This window comes from Vulpes vulpes, chromosome 15 (assembly GCF_048418805.1).
Source record: "Vulpes vulpes isolate BD-2025 chromosome 15, VulVul3, whole genome shotgun sequence".
Taxonomy (NCBI): domain Eukaryota; kingdom Metazoa; phylum Chordata; class Mammalia; order Carnivora; family Canidae; genus Vulpes; species Vulpes vulpes.
The window spans coordinates 99,596,027-99,613,544 of NC_132794.1; the positions used below are offsets into that span (position 1 = coordinate 99,596,027).

General features: G+C 43.3%; 1 long non-coding RNA gene across 1 annotated transcript; it reads left to right on the plus strand.

Moving 5' to 3' along the window:
• The first annotated feature begins 446 nt into the window (after positions 1 to 446).
• On the plus strand, positions 447 to 14,774 carry LOC140595590 (uncharacterized). Its single transcript, XR_011997303.1, has 3 exons — positions 447 to 696; positions 982 to 1,103; positions 14,544 to 14,774. It is a non-coding gene; the product is annotated as an uncharacterized lncRNA (long non-coding RNA).
• The last annotated feature ends 2,744 nt before the right edge of the window (positions 14,775 to 17,518 follow it).

Below are 17,518 nucleotides of genomic sequence, written 5' to 3' on the forward strand. Positions count from 1 at the left end.
TAATACGCCATAGAATATTGAACTTTAGCAAATGCCATCGAACAGTAATGTAAACTCCATGAGAGCAGAAACTGTCTGCCTTACTTTCTGTGACATGCCCAGGGCCTAATATGGTGCCTGGGATGTAAACCGGCTCCTGAAAATGATTTGTTGTGTAAACTAATGAGTCAATGAATGATCAATACTTTCACAAGTCCCTGATCTCCTCAGTACTCTGTGTATTTACAAAAAGGCCCTTGCCTTATTGCATAATTGATGTCATTTTGCCAGCATTGAATTCTGTGCCGTGGTCAGTTGTCTCTTCCAAATGATATGTTTTTCAGGATGCAATGAGATTTTAGGTATTTAAATTTGTTCCCTCTGTGCATAGGGCTGGACAAGCACAACTGTTTCCCATTAACGCAGGCGCTCTGAGCCCTCCCTCCCCTCTGTGGTCTGGGCTGCAGAAGAAACACAGGCATGCCCTTTCCAGTGGTTTGCTTGTGGTTGGCAAAGAGCTAACGCCACAGCCTTGGAAAAGAAAGGGCCTACCGCCAGTCCAACTCCACTCTGTGATTCTGGGTGTTTGGGCAATAACGAAGCTCCTGACCCCCTTCTCAGGAGCTGTCGGGCTCAGTCCACGTGGCCTCCTTCAAGAAGGAAAGGGCAGGAAGAAAAGGAGTGAAAATGTCTCAGAAACCTCAAAATTTTGAATATGTAAGATTTAGGGGGTTGAATGAGAATATCCTACTTTCTATCATCTTCAAGTGCAGGAGTTCATCAGCTACAGCCTGAAGCCAAACCCTACCCACTCCCTGTTTTTGTACTGCCCCATGATTGAGCTTTAAGGAAAAAAAAATTATGTGAAAATTATATGAAATCCAACTTTTATTTTCAAAGAAGTATATACATAATATCTCATTACATATCAGCATTAACAGATGAATATTTGCAATAGATTTTGATAGATAAGACACTGACTTGGGAAAAAATTTTTTTAAGTTTATTTATTTCAGCAATCTACACCCAGTGTGGGGCTTGAACTCACGACTGCAAGATAGAGCTGCTTGTTCTACTGATTGAACCAGCCAGGTACCCCAGAAGACACTGACTTTGAAGCCCAGGTAAGTGAAATGTTATTCCTCAAAAAAATTTTATTCTTCTCATTAGGAGACCTGTATTATTAAAAAAAATACATACTCTGTTATAATTTTTTGTTATGAATTAACAAAAATCTCATAGGAATTTGTTTTCTCTTGCTTTTTGAGTACCTATAGAATAGGCTCAATTTTGTTTCGTGCCCACAACGCCTAAACTATTTACTCTCTGACCTGCTCAAGTGAATTATTTCCTTCGTTAGAATGACTTCAGCTGTCCTTTGTGGCAGGGGAGAAGGAAGTTTAAATAGATTTATCCAGTATCCATTTGGTCAACTAGTTCTAATGGGAACTAGGCCCTGAGTATACAATTGGCAGACAAAGCTGCACGGTCCCTGTCCTCAGGATGCTTAGAGTCTAGACTCAGGTCACTGGAAATCCACCAGCCTTCATGTGCACGTCTGTAAGGATGATGAGTCAGTGACCCCTGACCTTTTATTTTTTTTTTTAAGATTTTTATTTATTTATTTGAGAGTGAGTGCACGAGCTGAGGGAGAGGCAGAGAGGGAGAACCAGGCTTCCCTGCTGAGCCAGGAGCCTGGTTCAGGACTCGATCCCAGGACTCTGGGATCACGACTCAACTATCTGAGCCACTCAGGTGCCGGACTCCTGATAGTTTTAATGTGTCAGCTTGTCAATAGGTCACCTTGGCCGGGGCACAGCTGCCCAGAAGTTCTCTGTTGTGAAGTTCTGGAAGGGTGTATAAGGAAGGCAGGATCAGGTGAGCACCACGAGACCAGCAAGGGAGAAGCCAAGTCAGGAAACTCAACCAGGATAGGGTTGCTCTGTCATATTGGTTCAGGCAAGAGGCCAGAAAGCCAACCAAAAGCAGCACTGACATGACAAACAAGGAGGCGAACAGTGTCGATAAAAAAGCTGCCTGTGCTAAGGGCTCCCTTATACTGTCTCCCGATGGTGGCTCAGACGGGATCTCGGCCTCTACAGCCTCCTGAGCACAGCAAAGGCACAGGGATTGTTCTCTCAGGAGGAGGCTCCTTCCTTTAGATCTGGAATTTCTCTTTTCTTATGGCTGTGGCCTTCAGAGGAGTTCACAGGGGAAAGAGAAGTGTCCCAGGTTGCTGAAATCGTGCCACCCTTGTTCTAAGGCACCACCAGCTGATGGTCTGGTCCACCCTCTGTGTCCAGGTTGACAGGCAGTAGAACCTGGTAGAGACTGTGTAACCTTCACTCAAAGAGAAAATCATCTCAGAAAGATTGTCCTGGTGCCTCAGTGGCCACCCCTCAGAACATTTCATGGAATTCTGAGGCTCCAGGAAGAGGGGCAAAGGTCAAAAGCAGAGTACCTCCCCAGGACCTCCCTGCAGCTTCAGCCTGAGATGGCTTCAGGTGTAGTCACAGACTTAATCCCACCTGCTCAGGACCTAAGGAGCCCCAGGAGAGCCTTGCAAGCTGGTCTTGCTAATCTGGAAAGAACATGGGCTTTGGGGCCTTGTCCAACTCATCTGGAGTCCCAGTTCTGCCACCTGGTAGCAGCTCTGTCACGTGAACTTGGCAAGTGACAACTTCTCTGTGCTGAAGTAAACATACACATAAAGCAAGGATAATAATTGCACCTATTTAAAAATATATAGGGACACCGGGTGGCTCAGTGGGTTGAGCATCTGACTCTTAGTTTCAGCTCAAGTCAGGATCTGAGCGTCGTGGGATTGAACTCTGCATCAAGCTCTGTGCTCAGAGAGGAGTCTGCTTGAGGTTCTCTCTCTCCCGCTGCCCCTTCCTCCCCTCACTCTCCCAAATCAATAAATAAAATCTTACCAAAAATAGAAATGTGTAAAAGAGGAGAGTAAAAGTTCTCCTCTTCACCAGTCAAATCCCTCTTCTCAGACATGCATTATTAATATTTTGTTTCAAATACATCTAGACTTTTCCCTAGGTTTATATTGACACAGCTATGTATGTATATGCATGCATATTTTTACAAACCAAATATTACTATACATACTGGTCCCGTAACTTGATTTCATTCTATTCAACAATCTACCATATACAGCATTTCAAGTGTACACATATAAAATATGACTCCTTATACCAAATGCATAGTGTTCCTTTTATGGATATGTGGTGATTAACACAATCTACTGATGGATATTAGGTCAGTTCAGATCTTTTTAAAAATATTTATTTTAGAGAGAGTATGGGGATGGGAGGGCAGAGGGAGAGAGAGACTCTTATGCAGACTCTACCCTGAGCACAGAGCCCAACGCAGGGCTCCAGATCACAACCCTGAGATCATAACCTGAGCTGAAAACCAAGAGTAGGTTGCTTACCCGACTGCACCATCCAGGCACCCCAGTTCAGATGTTTTTCTATTACAAAATGTGCCGTAATAGACATGCATGTTTATGAATCTATGTTATCTGTAGAAGAGTGTCCTGAAAGTGGACTTGCTGGTCAAAAAGTACACACATGGAAAGTGCATACAAGATTCTAACAAATCACCTTCCTCCCAAAGTTATGCCATTTAGCCTTGGACTTGGAACGTAGGTTAGCACATGCTTCCACATAACCTCATCAGCGCCATTTTCCATTAATTTTTTAGTTTTTACATTTCCCTGACAACAGTAAAGTTGAACATCTTTTTATGTTTATTGGCCATCTGCCTTTCTTCTGTGAATTCTTTGTTTATGTTCCTTGTCTATTTTTCTATTTGGACGTTGGAGCTGTTCGTACTTGTAGGCACTCTTTGTACATTAAGCATCTGTTGGCAGAAAGAGAAGACACTGTTGTTTTGAAGCCCTGTTAAATGTCTTGAATATTTTACCCAGGTCTACTACTTGATTTTAAACTTTAATGCTGTTTTTCATCATGTCGGAGTTTTAAATGTTTCAGTATTCAAATGTGTATTTTTTTCTTGCTGGTTTCTGGGTTTCCTGTCTTGCTCAAGAAGTTGTCCTGCCCTGATGTTACATAATTAGTCTCCTCTGTTTTCTTATCATCTTTTTAAGGCTTCATTTATTTATATTCATATTGTTAATATTTCAGGAACTTCTATTTGGAGTAGATGATGAGGAATGTATGTTCCCAGTGTAGATGATGTGTCTCTGAGGTTTTTCTTCCTCATTTACTCTGAATGTGTTAAGGATCCATATTTTATTTTATTTTTTTGAGTAAAAAAGACCCGTGTGCTGTGTATTAATGTATTCATTTACATGAACAATTCCACAACTTGCTAATATTGGTTGTCAATACAAATGTTAATATTGGTTATTTCTTTTTTAAAGATTTTATTTATTTATTCATAGAGAGAGAGAGAGAGAGAGAAAGAGAGAGAGAGGCAGAGACACAGGCAGAGGGACAAGCAGGCTCCATGCAGGGAGCCTGACGTGGGACTTGATCCCGGATCTCAGGGATCATGCCCTGGACTGAAGGCGGTGCTAAACCACTGAGCCACCCGGGCTGCCCAATATTGGTTATTTCTATGTAATAGAATTGAAGATGCTTTTGATTTTTCTATCTTCTCATCTGTATTTTCTTGGGTTGTTATATATATATATATACACACACACACACAATTTTTTAAAGTAGGCTCCACACCCAATGTGGGGGTTCAAGTCATGGTCCTGAGGTCAAGGGTCACATGCTCTACTGACTGAGCCAGCCAGGCACCCTTCATCTGTATTTTTTTGTTCTTCTATATAAACAACTGTTATTTATGCACTGAAATATATTTAAAGAAAAAGCATCAGGAGGAGTGCTGATTACCCAGGACCTCATTTTGACCTAGCTCTTGAAAAGCACCAGTCTGTAAGCTTCTTGAGGGCAGTCCCATCCTTCTTGGGTGCCCCTTTCTCCCACATACCTAGCACAGGGCCTGACCAGCAGCAGAAGCTCAATTGGTTAAATTTCTTTACCAGCTCACAGTGTTCACGTGGACCTAAGATAACAGCTTGGCTCATTGGAAAGGATGTTTTCTCTGGTCAGAAATTTTATTTCCTGGTTCCCCCTCTCCTTCCTCCCATAGTGGGTATGCCACACATACTGGAAAAGTTCACACTCTAAGCATGAGTAAAGACAAAACAAATTTACATTCCATGCTAACTCATCCACAAACATGTTTGTTAGACTCATTCCTAAATAGTCTTCAAGAACAACTGAGACCAAGGGATTAATCCTCACTATCCCAACTGGTAATTTGGATAGGGTTTCATACCTTTTTGGTACCCTCTCCATATCATTTGATTTGATCCTGGGGCCAAACATTGATGTGCAGAGAACAGGAATGACTGTGCCCTCCAGAGCACTCCTGGATTAATGTACATCTTTACTAATGTTTGAATGTTCAGAATACCAAAGAGTGTTCTTTTTTTTTTTTTTAAAGATTTTATTTTTTTATTCATGAGAGACAGAGAGAGAGAGAGAGAGGCAGAGACATAGGTAGAATAGGTAGAAGGAGAAGCAGGCTCCATGCAGGGAGCCTGATGTGGGACTTGATCCCAGGACTCCAGGATCATGCCCTGGGCTGAAGGCAGACGCTTAACCCTGAGCCACCCAGGTGTCCCAAGAGTGTTCTTTTTAAGCATCAAAACTTTATGTATTTAAAATATTTGGAAGGAAATTTTTCTAAAATAATAGCCTATAAAGCCCTGCTTGTAAATAACAATTATCACACTAGGCTCTAGGCATGAGGGCCTTTGGAGCTATTGACACATGTAAAAGTGTTTACCATAGTACTAAATGGCTTGTGTTGCTTTTAAAGATCTTGTTTCTGCCCTACAATTTTTCTTTCTCCTTCCTCGCTCTCTTGGTTGCCTTCTATGTTTTTGTCAGTCATCAGTATGTCTATCTCTAGCGGACCAACCCCTGCTAATCAATTGTTTGTCATCTGTGGTAGGCCAGGAAGCCAGAAAACCAAACATATTTTCATTATATGTAAACTTCAGAAACACAGGCTCTAGGAGGAGCTCTAAAGGGCTTTTCCCTGAGTAAAGAATACAAGGTAGACTGACAGTTGGAGCAATTTCTTTTGATTACTCAGAAGTGTTTTGGGATTTTCTTCCTGGTTTGCACATCGATAAGAGCCTTAGTTGCATTTTACAGATGAGGAAACAGATGCTGATGAGACAAGGTGACTTGGTCAAGGTCACATGGTAGCTGAGTGGCAGAAGCAGCACAGAAACCTGGGTCTTCCTCATCTCCGTGGCCCTATCGGGTTCGGCTGTGGGCATGCTTTTTTTTTGATGGGCCAAGTGGCAGGAGCTTGGCTGGGGCAGAACTCACCATTGCCTCTTCTATGTTTTTAAACACAGTGGGCCTAAAGTACGGGCCGCACTGCAGACCCTTGCCTCTCCAGGAGGTTCAACCAAACCCACAACACATCTGGATCCCTTGCCTCTCCAGAAGGCTCAACCAAATGCACAACCCCCCTGGATCCCTTCTGCTAATAGAGAGCTTGGTAAACTGTTCTGTTTACATTCAGGAAGCCTAGTTTATTGCTGTTCATTCCTGGAGAGGATTGTTCAGGCTTATCTTCTCTGGATATTGATGTACTAAGGGCTGCTTAGTTCTGACCTAAATTGAAATTTTCTGCAAAACACCTAGTCCTGAGTACATATGCACATATGTGCATGCGCGCGCACACACACACACACACACACACCTCAGGAAAATTAAGCCAACTTCAACTCACTGACACATCCTTTCCTCAACAGGCCGACTTCTTCCCAGAAGCCTGTGAGCTGGGCCAAGACAAACTGGCAGGGCAGCAAAGGTCCCAGGGCACTCGGTTTGCCAAGCCAGGACAATTTCCCTGAGCTGGGTGCCTGCCTCTGGCCCCATATGCCTCAATCTCACATCTTTAACGCAAGGAGATGGCTGGCTGAGAAGGCCCAGAGGAGAAAGATGGTGGGCATTGGGTCACAGTACAAAGAATAGAGGACACCTTTTGACCACTGCATGTTTCAAGTTCTAAACTATTTTGTTCAGAGAACAAAGCCCTTTTAAAATGGTGGAACCTGAGTCTTTTCCTTTTAGAAATGCCACGGTCTGGCTGCTTTGGGTGGCGGAGGTCGAAAAAATGGCTCCAGCCCCCATGGCTCTGATCTGTCCACTGCTGTGGTCAGAAGCCTTTAAATGGCTCCCAACAGCCTGGCACTACAAAGTTCAAACTATCATTCAAGACCCCTTATGGATTGGCCACAGCTTTACCTCCCTCCCACCCCAGAATCACCCTCTTTCTGCTCTCAACCTTCATGGTTTTATCTATACCCCTCCTAATACACTTATCACTTCCAACTGCATATGATACTTATTTTTATAGGTCTTATCATCCCTACTGGTCTAGTCTGTGAGCTCCTTAAGGGCAGGGCCTATGCTTATCTTTGTACCCTGAGTCTTAAAACAGTACAGGATGTCATGGGGTGTTCAATAAAATTTGTTAAATTGAACCAGGAACTCTCCCACAGGGCTGAGGAGCTGCCAGCAGAAGCTACTTTCCTAAAGTCACACAAGCAGAAGGTGGTAGAGCTGGGATTTAAACCTGGGAATGCCTGAATCCAACCAATTTTCTGTTCTGAAGCCCCTCTACCCACAGCTCCTGAAAATTCTGGTTTCTCAGAAAAGGGCTCTGGTTGGCCAAGACCACTGAGGCAGGCAGCACTTGGCTCCAGGCCAGCCTCAGCTCCATGGCTGAAGAAGCTATTTATGAACTCTGCCTGTCTTAGGCCTGGCAGCCCAGCTACCCCAGCTGGGTCTTTTCACAGAAGACCTGTCAGGCAGGTACTAGAACTTCACACAGAGCCGTTGTCTACAGGACACAGTGTTTTCCAGTGAGAAGTTTGTGTTGGCCATGCTGGTGGGGGCAAGGGAAGTAGAGGCCTCCGGCCTTCTGCCTGCAGGGCACAGCTCCAAATGGGCAGAACCTGTGGCTCCCAAGAGGGAAGAGGTCAGAAGGGAGAAGAGGGAGCTTGGGCCAAAAGGAAGCCCAAGTAGAAACCCGGCAGGGGAATAGCCTGGGTGGTATTCAGGACAGTGGATTGGGACTCCTCAAGAGTAAATCGGGTTTTATGTTGCCAGGCTGCAGTGGGCAGTGGAAGCAGCTCAGGCTAATAGGTCACTTAAGTCCAAATCCTGCCCCTTACTTCTTGTGAGGTCTTAGGCAATTTTTGATCTTTTTGAGCCTAAATTTCCTTATCTTTTGTGTAGAGAATAATAGGAGTATCTTGCAGGGTGTGATGAGGCTCAGACCCCAGGGAGTATGCCAGGCACAGTACTCACTCAATGAATGATGGAGTCTTCATGAAATTTTGTAAACTTTCCCCCAGTTCCTAGATTTATGAACTAATAAAAGGACAGAGCTGCAGAGAACACCCGGGTAATGGTGTCAAGTGACTGTTGACTGAGGAAAGGAAACAAAATCACCATGAATAGACCCACATTTAGAGGAACTCTGCCCCAGAAACAGTTAGGGGGAAAGGCAATCTGTTTCCAATTAGGGAACAGCCAAAGGAAGAACTGTGAAATACAGAGTTGTTGATTCATAAATGCCTTAAACTTAGCATCTATGTGTTTGTGGTGTGTATGTGTTGTGTGCGTGGTATGTGTAGTATGTGTTGTATAGTGTGTATATGTGTGTGGTGTGTGTTGTACTATACTGTGTGCAGTATATTGTGTGTATGTGGTGTGTGTGCATGTGGTGTGTGCATGTGTGTGGTCTATGTGTGTAGTGTATTGTTTGTGGTGTGTATAGTATGTGTATGTGTGTGAGGCGTGTGCATGTGTGTGTGGCATGTGTATGTGTGTATGGTACACATGTATGTGTTGTGCGTGCTGTATGTGCTGTATGGTATGGGTATGTGTTGTGTGGTGTATGTGTGGGTGTTTGGGTGTAGTATATTGTGTGTAGTGGGTGTGTTATCTCTTACAGTAAGATTTCACCTTCTTCCTGGAGGCCTTGTCTTTCACCTGCAACGATGCTAAATAGGGAGGGAAGGAAAAGACACTTGTTACATGAATGCTCGATCCTTTAGCATGTGCTTTTTGCTTCCGTGTCCCAAAGGCTCCCAGACAAGGAAAATGGGGCTCTGGAGACTCACTTGTCTAAGCTCACCCACTGGTTGGTGGCAGAGGCTAACCCTAGACCCAACCCACCTGACAGTACTAGTAGGTGCTGTTGACCTGACTCCTGGAAGAAGCAGCCTCCAACACCGATAGAGCCAGGGTTTTGTTCAGGCCTGATCTTCAGGCAAGCTTTCTTGTGGTGTGTCACCTCAATACCTGTGCTCTGCGCCACTCCACAGCCTGCCACTTCCTGCACAGCACTTCATCACTCTGGTTTTATTTTTGTCAGCTCTTCCTCTGAACCAGTCCTCACCTCGCTGAAGCAGGCTCAGTGAGAACACAAACAGCATGGGGGGGGAGGGGGTTGGGCCTGGCTCCTGTGCTGAAGCAGAGACTTCCATCCCGCCTCAGCCCGTCAGGCCGGCGTGTTCCCGAGACAGCTGGAGTATTACTCTGCATGTTTTGCCTGGGATCCAGAGTGCCTGGGTCCCCGGAGAGTTCCGCCTTCCTGCCATTCCTGGAGGCCCCTACAAATTGCCACGGTTTCCCTCTTTGGCCCGTGCTTAGGGAAGTCAGGCTTCAGCTGCAGGCACCGAAGGCCGCCTGCTGTAGTTTATTCTGAGCGGCTCCCTGCAGACTCAGTGCAGGACAGGCAGGCATCTGCTGGCCTAAACCAGGAACTGAAACTCCTGCTGACAGCCTCAGACGTGCTTTGGTGCAGAAAATCAAAATGGTATTAGTATCTTCATTCTTTCACCAAAGAATTTATTGTCAAGCACCTACTAAGTACCTGATGCAGGGGCAGGGGTTTTGGCTTCTGCAGCCTACCTTTCAGCAGGGGAGCCTCTATAAAAACAAAGAGCTGAGCCTGGGAGACCAGCACGAGACCAGACAAGCATATCCCGGGAGTGATATCTCATGGCCCCACTTGGATATGAGGGCATGCAGATTGTCACAGTGGTGGTTGGGGAAAGTCCTGCCATGGGACAAGTTCCAACTTATCTCTGGCTTTGTTGCCGGCAGCTCTGGGCCTCTGCTTTTTTATGACATCTTCCCTGTGTTATGCCTGCAAATTTTTTATAGAGCTTTCATGCCTGGGATGCAGGAAGCATATGTAGCCTTAATACTTCCCCACTGATTGTGCAAGAGCTCAAGACCTTCACAGGTAGTACTTAACGTGCTCTCAGGCCTCTAGGATTCCCTGGGAAAGTTCACTGTCAGGGCTGTTATTGACTCAAACACCTTTGGAAGTGAGGGAGAGTCAGCACCCCTTTTCTCTGAGAGAGGGGGTTCTCCCAGACGATAATAATGACTGTGGGAAAAAGCTTGGTCCTTTGAAAAGAGGCATTTGCTCTTAAGGTCATGTGGTCATGCTTGGTAAAATCTTGCTGGCTTCAGAGAGGCTGGGTAATTTCAAACACACACACACACACACACACACACACACACACACACACACACAAAACCCAACCCTATCACCAGAACTTTTGGGGCACTGGTAAAGATGTAAAAGGTTATAATGAAAAATTCTCAGGGAGAGGTTGTTGCCCAATGAAGTACAGCTTTTAAAACATACCTGAAGAGGAAGAGGAGTAGAAAGAAGTTTTCAACCAGCAAGGAGTCCCAAGAGCATCCAAGAGAAGCTGAGCAATTGCACAAACTCAAGTCAACTGCCTTCCTCAAAATAAAGAAGTATGGCCATTCTTTTTTTTTTTTTTAAAGATTTTATTTATTTATTCATAAGAGACACACACACACACACAGAGGCAGAGATACAGGCAGAGAGAGAAGCAAGCTCCATGCAGGAAGCCAGGTGTGGGACTTGTTCCCGGGTCCCTGGGATCACACCTGAGCCTGAAGGCCAGGCTAAACCGCTGGGCCACTGGGGCTGCCCAAGTATGGCCATTCTTATCTACATATAGTGTAGAGGATTCTCGGAGGCCCAGAATATTTTCATATTTCCTTTATGTGAAGCTGCAAGTTTGATGGACTCAATTTCTCTTTCTGGCACTGAAAATTCTTTAAGATAAATCATATCCGTATAATTTGTTGCAAAATGTAAATTATTGACACTGAACTAACTGTGTACTGTTTGGACAAGGCCCCTCAAATTTCCTGACAATTTTTTTTTGTTTGGGCATATTTTTTTGAGTTCTTATGAGGAAGGGAGAGTAAACAAACCACTGTGTGTCTGCATTTAATTTGGAGATTGGTCCATCTAGATTAGCAATCTGCTCTTGATTATTCTCTGCTATATATAATGGTTACAGCTCAATCATTTTTCATAATATACTGAAGGTTTGCATTGCTTTTTGGTAATAAATAATCAAGACTAAAAAAAAAATCAAGACTACAAGAATTTCTTTTAAATGGAAAAAAGAAATTTTGTAAGAAGGCAATATTAGCCTGATCATCATGTAAGCATTCTGGATGAAGGATTCTATAATTACTTCTTCCCTTAGATTATTAATTCACGAGGGGGATGGGAATAGGGCGGTAAGGGCAGGAAGAAGGGTTTCCTTCAAAAAACATCAGTTGTGCTTTTTCAGATAGTGTAACTTGCTTAAATTCCTTATGTGACATTAACAAGTTAAAAAGCTGTCTTAATACTAAGAAAAAAAACCAGTCCCATCAAACACACATGCCCATCAGTTAGCTGCCTTTGTGTTGAATAAAGTCAACGATTGGCTCGGCTTTGCAGTGCCGATTCCATTCTGTTCTAGCTCGTAGACATTTACCTAATCTCTCCAAAGGATTCTTTTCTTTAAAAAAAAACTCAAATATGGTTGACACATAATGTTATATTGGTTTCAGGTGTACAACATAGTGATTCAACAGTTCTCTACCTATGCTATGCTCACCACCAGTGTAGCTACTGTCTGTTACCATGTAACGCTACTATAATACCATTGATTATATTCCTTGTGCTGTGTCTTTCAGCCCTGTGACTTATTCATGCCCTAACTGGAAGTCTGTACCTCCCACTGTCTTATTAGGGTAACAGGTACCGTTCAGTTTCCCGAATAAAAATATGTGTAATCATAGAAAAAGGCTATAAGCAGGGTCTTAGGCCAGCAGCCAACCCAGAGATATATTGGCTAGATCACAGCCCAGAAAGAATCTGGGAGGTCTTTTATGTTCTATGCTTTCAAAGCAGTCAGAAGACCTGTGAGCACACAATCTAGTGGCAGAACCAAGATCAGAGTCCAAGCTTCTTGCCTTCTACTTCAAGTCCCATTTTATTATAGAAGGATTTTCTGGTGTGTATCTCATAAGATGAAAATCAATATTATGTAAAAAAGAGTGCCATAGTCAAGTAAATCCAGTAAACATTGGGTTAAAGGGAATTAAATGGATTTACTTATGACAGATTTCTCAGAGCCTTTAAAATACCCTATTTTTTATTGTGATCCTCCAAGAGGAGAGATGATAAGGAGTTTTCCCCAGCTTAGTTCATCCTAGAATCCTTTGGTGATAAAATACCTGCCAAGCATATTTTGAGAGACACTACATACTGCTTTGTCTTTTAAATAAGTTGGAGGTTTTTTAAAAAGATAAATTAATGGCTATTGGACTTTAGTTCAGGAAATGTTGGGAGATTCAGCTTATATTTCTGGCCCATTGAGGTTGACATTATGGAAGGTAGCTGCCATACCTAACTGGAATGACTATTGGGATGTCCCAAGATGATGACATTCTATCTCTTTTTAGCACCACTGCTATTCTAAAAACCACTCTTGTTTTGCTTTGTTTCCCTGTTGCCATTGCTTTGAAGGCGTTTTGATTCTGCTTCTGGTTTGATATACAGAGGAAAGTCTGGTGGTATTTCTTTTTTTTTTTTTTAAATAAATATTTTATTTATCATGAGAGACACAGAGAGAGATCGAGAGAGAGAGAGAGAGAGAGAGAGAAAGCAGGCTCCATGCGGGGGCCTGACATGAGATCCATCCCTGAGACCCGGGATCACGCCCGCGGACCGAAGGTGGCACTAAACTGCTGGGCCACCAGGGCTGCCCCTCTGCTGGTATTTCTTGGTGGAATACCCACTCTGTAGAAGGGCCCAAACATATAACATGATGTGTTCCAGAAGTTCTTGATCTTTTCTGGGACATGACCCTTTTAGGGGTTTATTTAAAAACGTTATAGACCCCCTGAGCTTAAAATACATATTCACAATAAAATTTGCATAAAATTTTAGGATGGTCTTGCACTCTTTGAAGCTCATCAACAGATCACTGGCCTAGATACATTGCCCTTAAAGAAAACTTTCTTTTTTTTTTTTTTTAATTTTTTTTTTAATTTTTATTTATTTATGATAGTCACAGAGAGAGAGAGAGAGAGAGAGAGAGAGAGAGAGGCAGAGACATAGGCAGAGGGAGAAGCAGGCTCCATGCACCGGGAGCCTGATGTGGGATTCGATCCCGGGTCTCCAGGATCGCGCCCTGGGCCAAAGGCAAGCGCCAAACCACTGCGCCACCCAGGGATCCTAAAGAAAACTTTCTAAAAACAAAATGCACACAAATACATACACACAACACAAGAAATGGTGGTGGTAAGACTTTAAGTTGTCCTTCAGGAGTTATTTTTTTCTTTCCCTTGAATTCTTGGTTCTTGGTGCCTTGTCTACTATTTCCTGTTTTAACCCTGGCTTTGTCAATCATGCTGAAGGACTGCAATCCTGTTGCTTTAAATGCAGGGTTTGGGGATTTCCTGAAGCTGTTTTAAAATGTCACTCCTTAAAAAAATAAAATAAAATAAAATGTCACTCCTTGTTTTTCCTTCTGAAAGCTGCCCTTTTAGAAAAGAGACAGAGAAAGAGAGACAGAGAGGGAGGAAAGTGTGGAGGCTAAAGGGCAAGATACATGCAGAGAACAGCCATAAGGAAAAAGGAAGGCGGCTGCATATAGTAGGAAGAGGTACTATTGCTATCTATCATTTGCCTGGAGCCAGACCTCTGCTCCTCTCTGGGCTTCAGTTTTTATATTCTTATTCAAGCAAGTTGGCTTCACTAGACCATCTCCTGGGAATTTCTTCGGCAGTCTCTAACCTTCCATGAAGATAACCTCATTTTTATTATAAACATTTAATAGTACAAAACAATATCTCCCTCGGCTTGCCCTTGACCTCTTCTTGTTTTCCACTACTTTTATTTCACTTTGTCCAAAATAGAGGTTTGATTACTTCCCTTCATTAACTTCCTTTTCTATGTGTGTCTCTGTCTACCCAGCACTGGCCTCTTGAACCACCCTCCACCCGTCTCCAGCCGTCTCTGGTTGTGTTTCCCTGTGGTTCAGGCTCTCTTAATCGCAACCTATGATCATTCATCCCTCTTTTTTTCCAGTATGACGAGTTTCTCATTTCCACTTGAGGTCCCCTGTGCTCTTTTGGCAGATGAGCATGAACTAGTGCAGCACAGACAGGAGGAAGGCATAATGGCATCTTCTTCGAGCTCAGCACTCACTGGAGAGAAGAGGATGAATTCTGACAGTGTGCAATCTAGCTGAAGATCCCGGGTTCCAGAAGAGTACAAATAAAGCCCCTGGAGATACAACTGAGAAGTGTTTCTCTACGCTGACTCAACACAATTAATTCAAGGCAGGGTGTGACAGTTGTAGGAAGCACTTGGAAAAGTATCTGGCTGAATGGTCTTGTGATTGCAAAATTCTGAGGAGCTGGAGGTTTTACAGGCTTAGAACTCAGACCAGGTTTGGAGATGTGTCAAATATATGGGCTTTTTGGGAAAAGATGATCTGTTGGAGCTCCTGAGCCTGAATTTAGCTTATTTCTACATTCTACGGTGGCAAGAGTGATTTGGTGGGGGTGAAAACACAAAGGCAAATGCACCAAGCTCTCGAAACTTGAATTAGGGAAGTAAAACCTTATTAGCTTTTCTTGGTACATACTATTTAAAAATATCGCATTGACTTTGTGCTATGCTTCACATTACTCTATGCTTTTTAGTCTAGGAAAGAGATTCTTGAAAAATGTCCCCATCAACAGCTCCTAAATATCATACTAAACTTCCCCTATCACTACTCCCCTTCCTTCCTCACTTTTAGGACCTTAAATGGACTCCTCTGATAACAGGGGGCTTTGAGGGGCCAGAAATGGCTAAGATATTTAACTTTTATTCAAGCGACTCAGAGTTGAGTGGCAGAAAGAATCCAGTAGAGGCCTGGGTACTAGAAGGTCAATGTTGCCTAGCCTGTGTAAGGGACACTGAGACCTCGTTGCAATCTAGCTCAGCAACTAACTAGCTGTGTGGTTTTGAGCAACCCACTTAAGTTCTTGGGGTCTCTGTTTAAAGGAAGGGTTTGGACTAGGGATCCCCATGTTTCCTTTATCATAAAAGTCCTATGATTACCAGTGACCTGTTCAAGCCCATTTTCCTCATCTTTAAACCCAGGAACATAATATCTGCTTGTCCACTTCATAGGGAGGGGGTAAAAGTATATGTGAAAGTGCTCAGTGAGCCATAAAACACAACACAAATGTCAGTTATCATTATTATGAATTAGAGGAATTACACATTATTATGAATTAGAGGAATTAGAATTCCTTACGCAACTCTCTTTTTCTTCAGAGCAGGTTCCATATCTTCTGCCATTTCTGCTAAAGAGCAATTCCTTGCCTTATAGGAATTCCTAAAATTCAGTCCTTGGTTTGACAAACTAGGAGGCAGTTGTCAGCTCAGGTAGATGTTGTTGCAAATGACAGTAGTATCTGAAAGTTCTTCTTAAGGAAGTGGACTAAGGGTTCCCTCAGTCCCCAGAGAGAGAAGGCCTCTTCTTGACCTTATGCCAGGGTGTGAACAGCGCTTACTAACAAACTGGGGTTCTCAGATGGGGCTCTGCCCAAAGAATGAAAAGGCTGTGGAAGCTCCAAGGGCAATAATGGTAATATATGGTAATTTGAAGTGCTTATCTTGTGCCTAGTATCTGTGCTTTTCCAAGCCATTTACTGACATTAACTCATCAGTACTTCCAACACTACCTCAGCCTTCCAGGTTGCTTCTGGGGTGGCAGGAGGGGATGTTATCTGAGCTTTGTATTCAGAGAAGGCCCCTGGGCTGAGAGTGACAGTTCCTCTACCCAATTCCTGGTGATTAGTTCTTCCCTGTCACCATTGGCAAAGCCTCTCATTTCTTGTCCCCCACTACCAGGACTCCAGTGATGCCATCCCAGTGCCTGGCCCAGCATCATGGTGTCAGAACTGAAATGACTCTTTAAAGACTCCCCGCAGGGGCCAACTCCTTCTTTGATGGTGCAAGACTGAAGCATTCAATCCACCTAGAGAGGAAGTGAAACAACCAAGGCAATACAGCTAGCTAGAGACACAGTCAGTAACCTGTCTTAAGAGGCAAAAACTAGAAACTACTCTCTACCCTCACCCCCATACACCCAAATAAATTAAACATTCTTCATGTCCCTTGAGGAATCAATAGTGCTTAAACCTGAGGGGTATGGGGAAAAGGAGAGATCATGTATGTCTGATCACACAGCAAGGTTTCTAGTGCCACCTCTGAACACACATCTCTCCCCAGGCAACAGTGGTGGCCCATCCTCTCCTAAATTGGAATGGGTCATTCTTGAAATAAAAGTTGAACTTCCATCATTCTGGATAGAATGAGTTAGGATGAAGGCTTCCTTCTTTTCTCTCATCCAACAGCTGAATTAACTTAAGCCCCTATGACAGGCCTTTAGGAAAGAAAATCCAGTTGTGAGAAATGAAAGTGTACATTGTGGCCCAGGGCAGTCTATGCCAGACACTACTGACCCTAAGGTAGAATATAATGGCTTTTGCCAAGAACCCAGCTGGGTCAGCTCTGTGCTTTTCACAGAATAGGCACATAAAAAATATTTGTGGATTGATCTGATGGGCAAAAATTCCTGGCACTTGCATACTTTTCCATTTTTCAGTTTCTTCTTTTTTAATGCTTAGCAAAGGCACAGATGGCCAGTGTTTAATACATCTGGAAGGGATGTTGATGATAATGGCTGTCATCTCTATTTCCCAAACTGGTCTCTAGGTGACACTGATTCTGGGGTATCTTGGGGAAAAAAAGTTCTGTGTTTGAATAGGTTGGGGAGTGTTACTTAGCTTCTGACTCTAGCCTCTCAAGATTCTGGAAGCTCATTAGCTTATTAAAAATACTGAGAAGAGTTGCCCTCCTCTCCCCCAAAACCAGCTTTAACTTTTTGTTAAAATAATTTATTTCCAGGTTGATTTGATTATGGAACAGCCCTTCCCACATATTTCTTGTGATATCCATTAAAGCTTCACAAAATTCATATTCTTTGGAAAATACCTTGGAAACTACTAATTGAACACAATTTCTGAATTTAACTGGTGAAAAATCAGAGGTC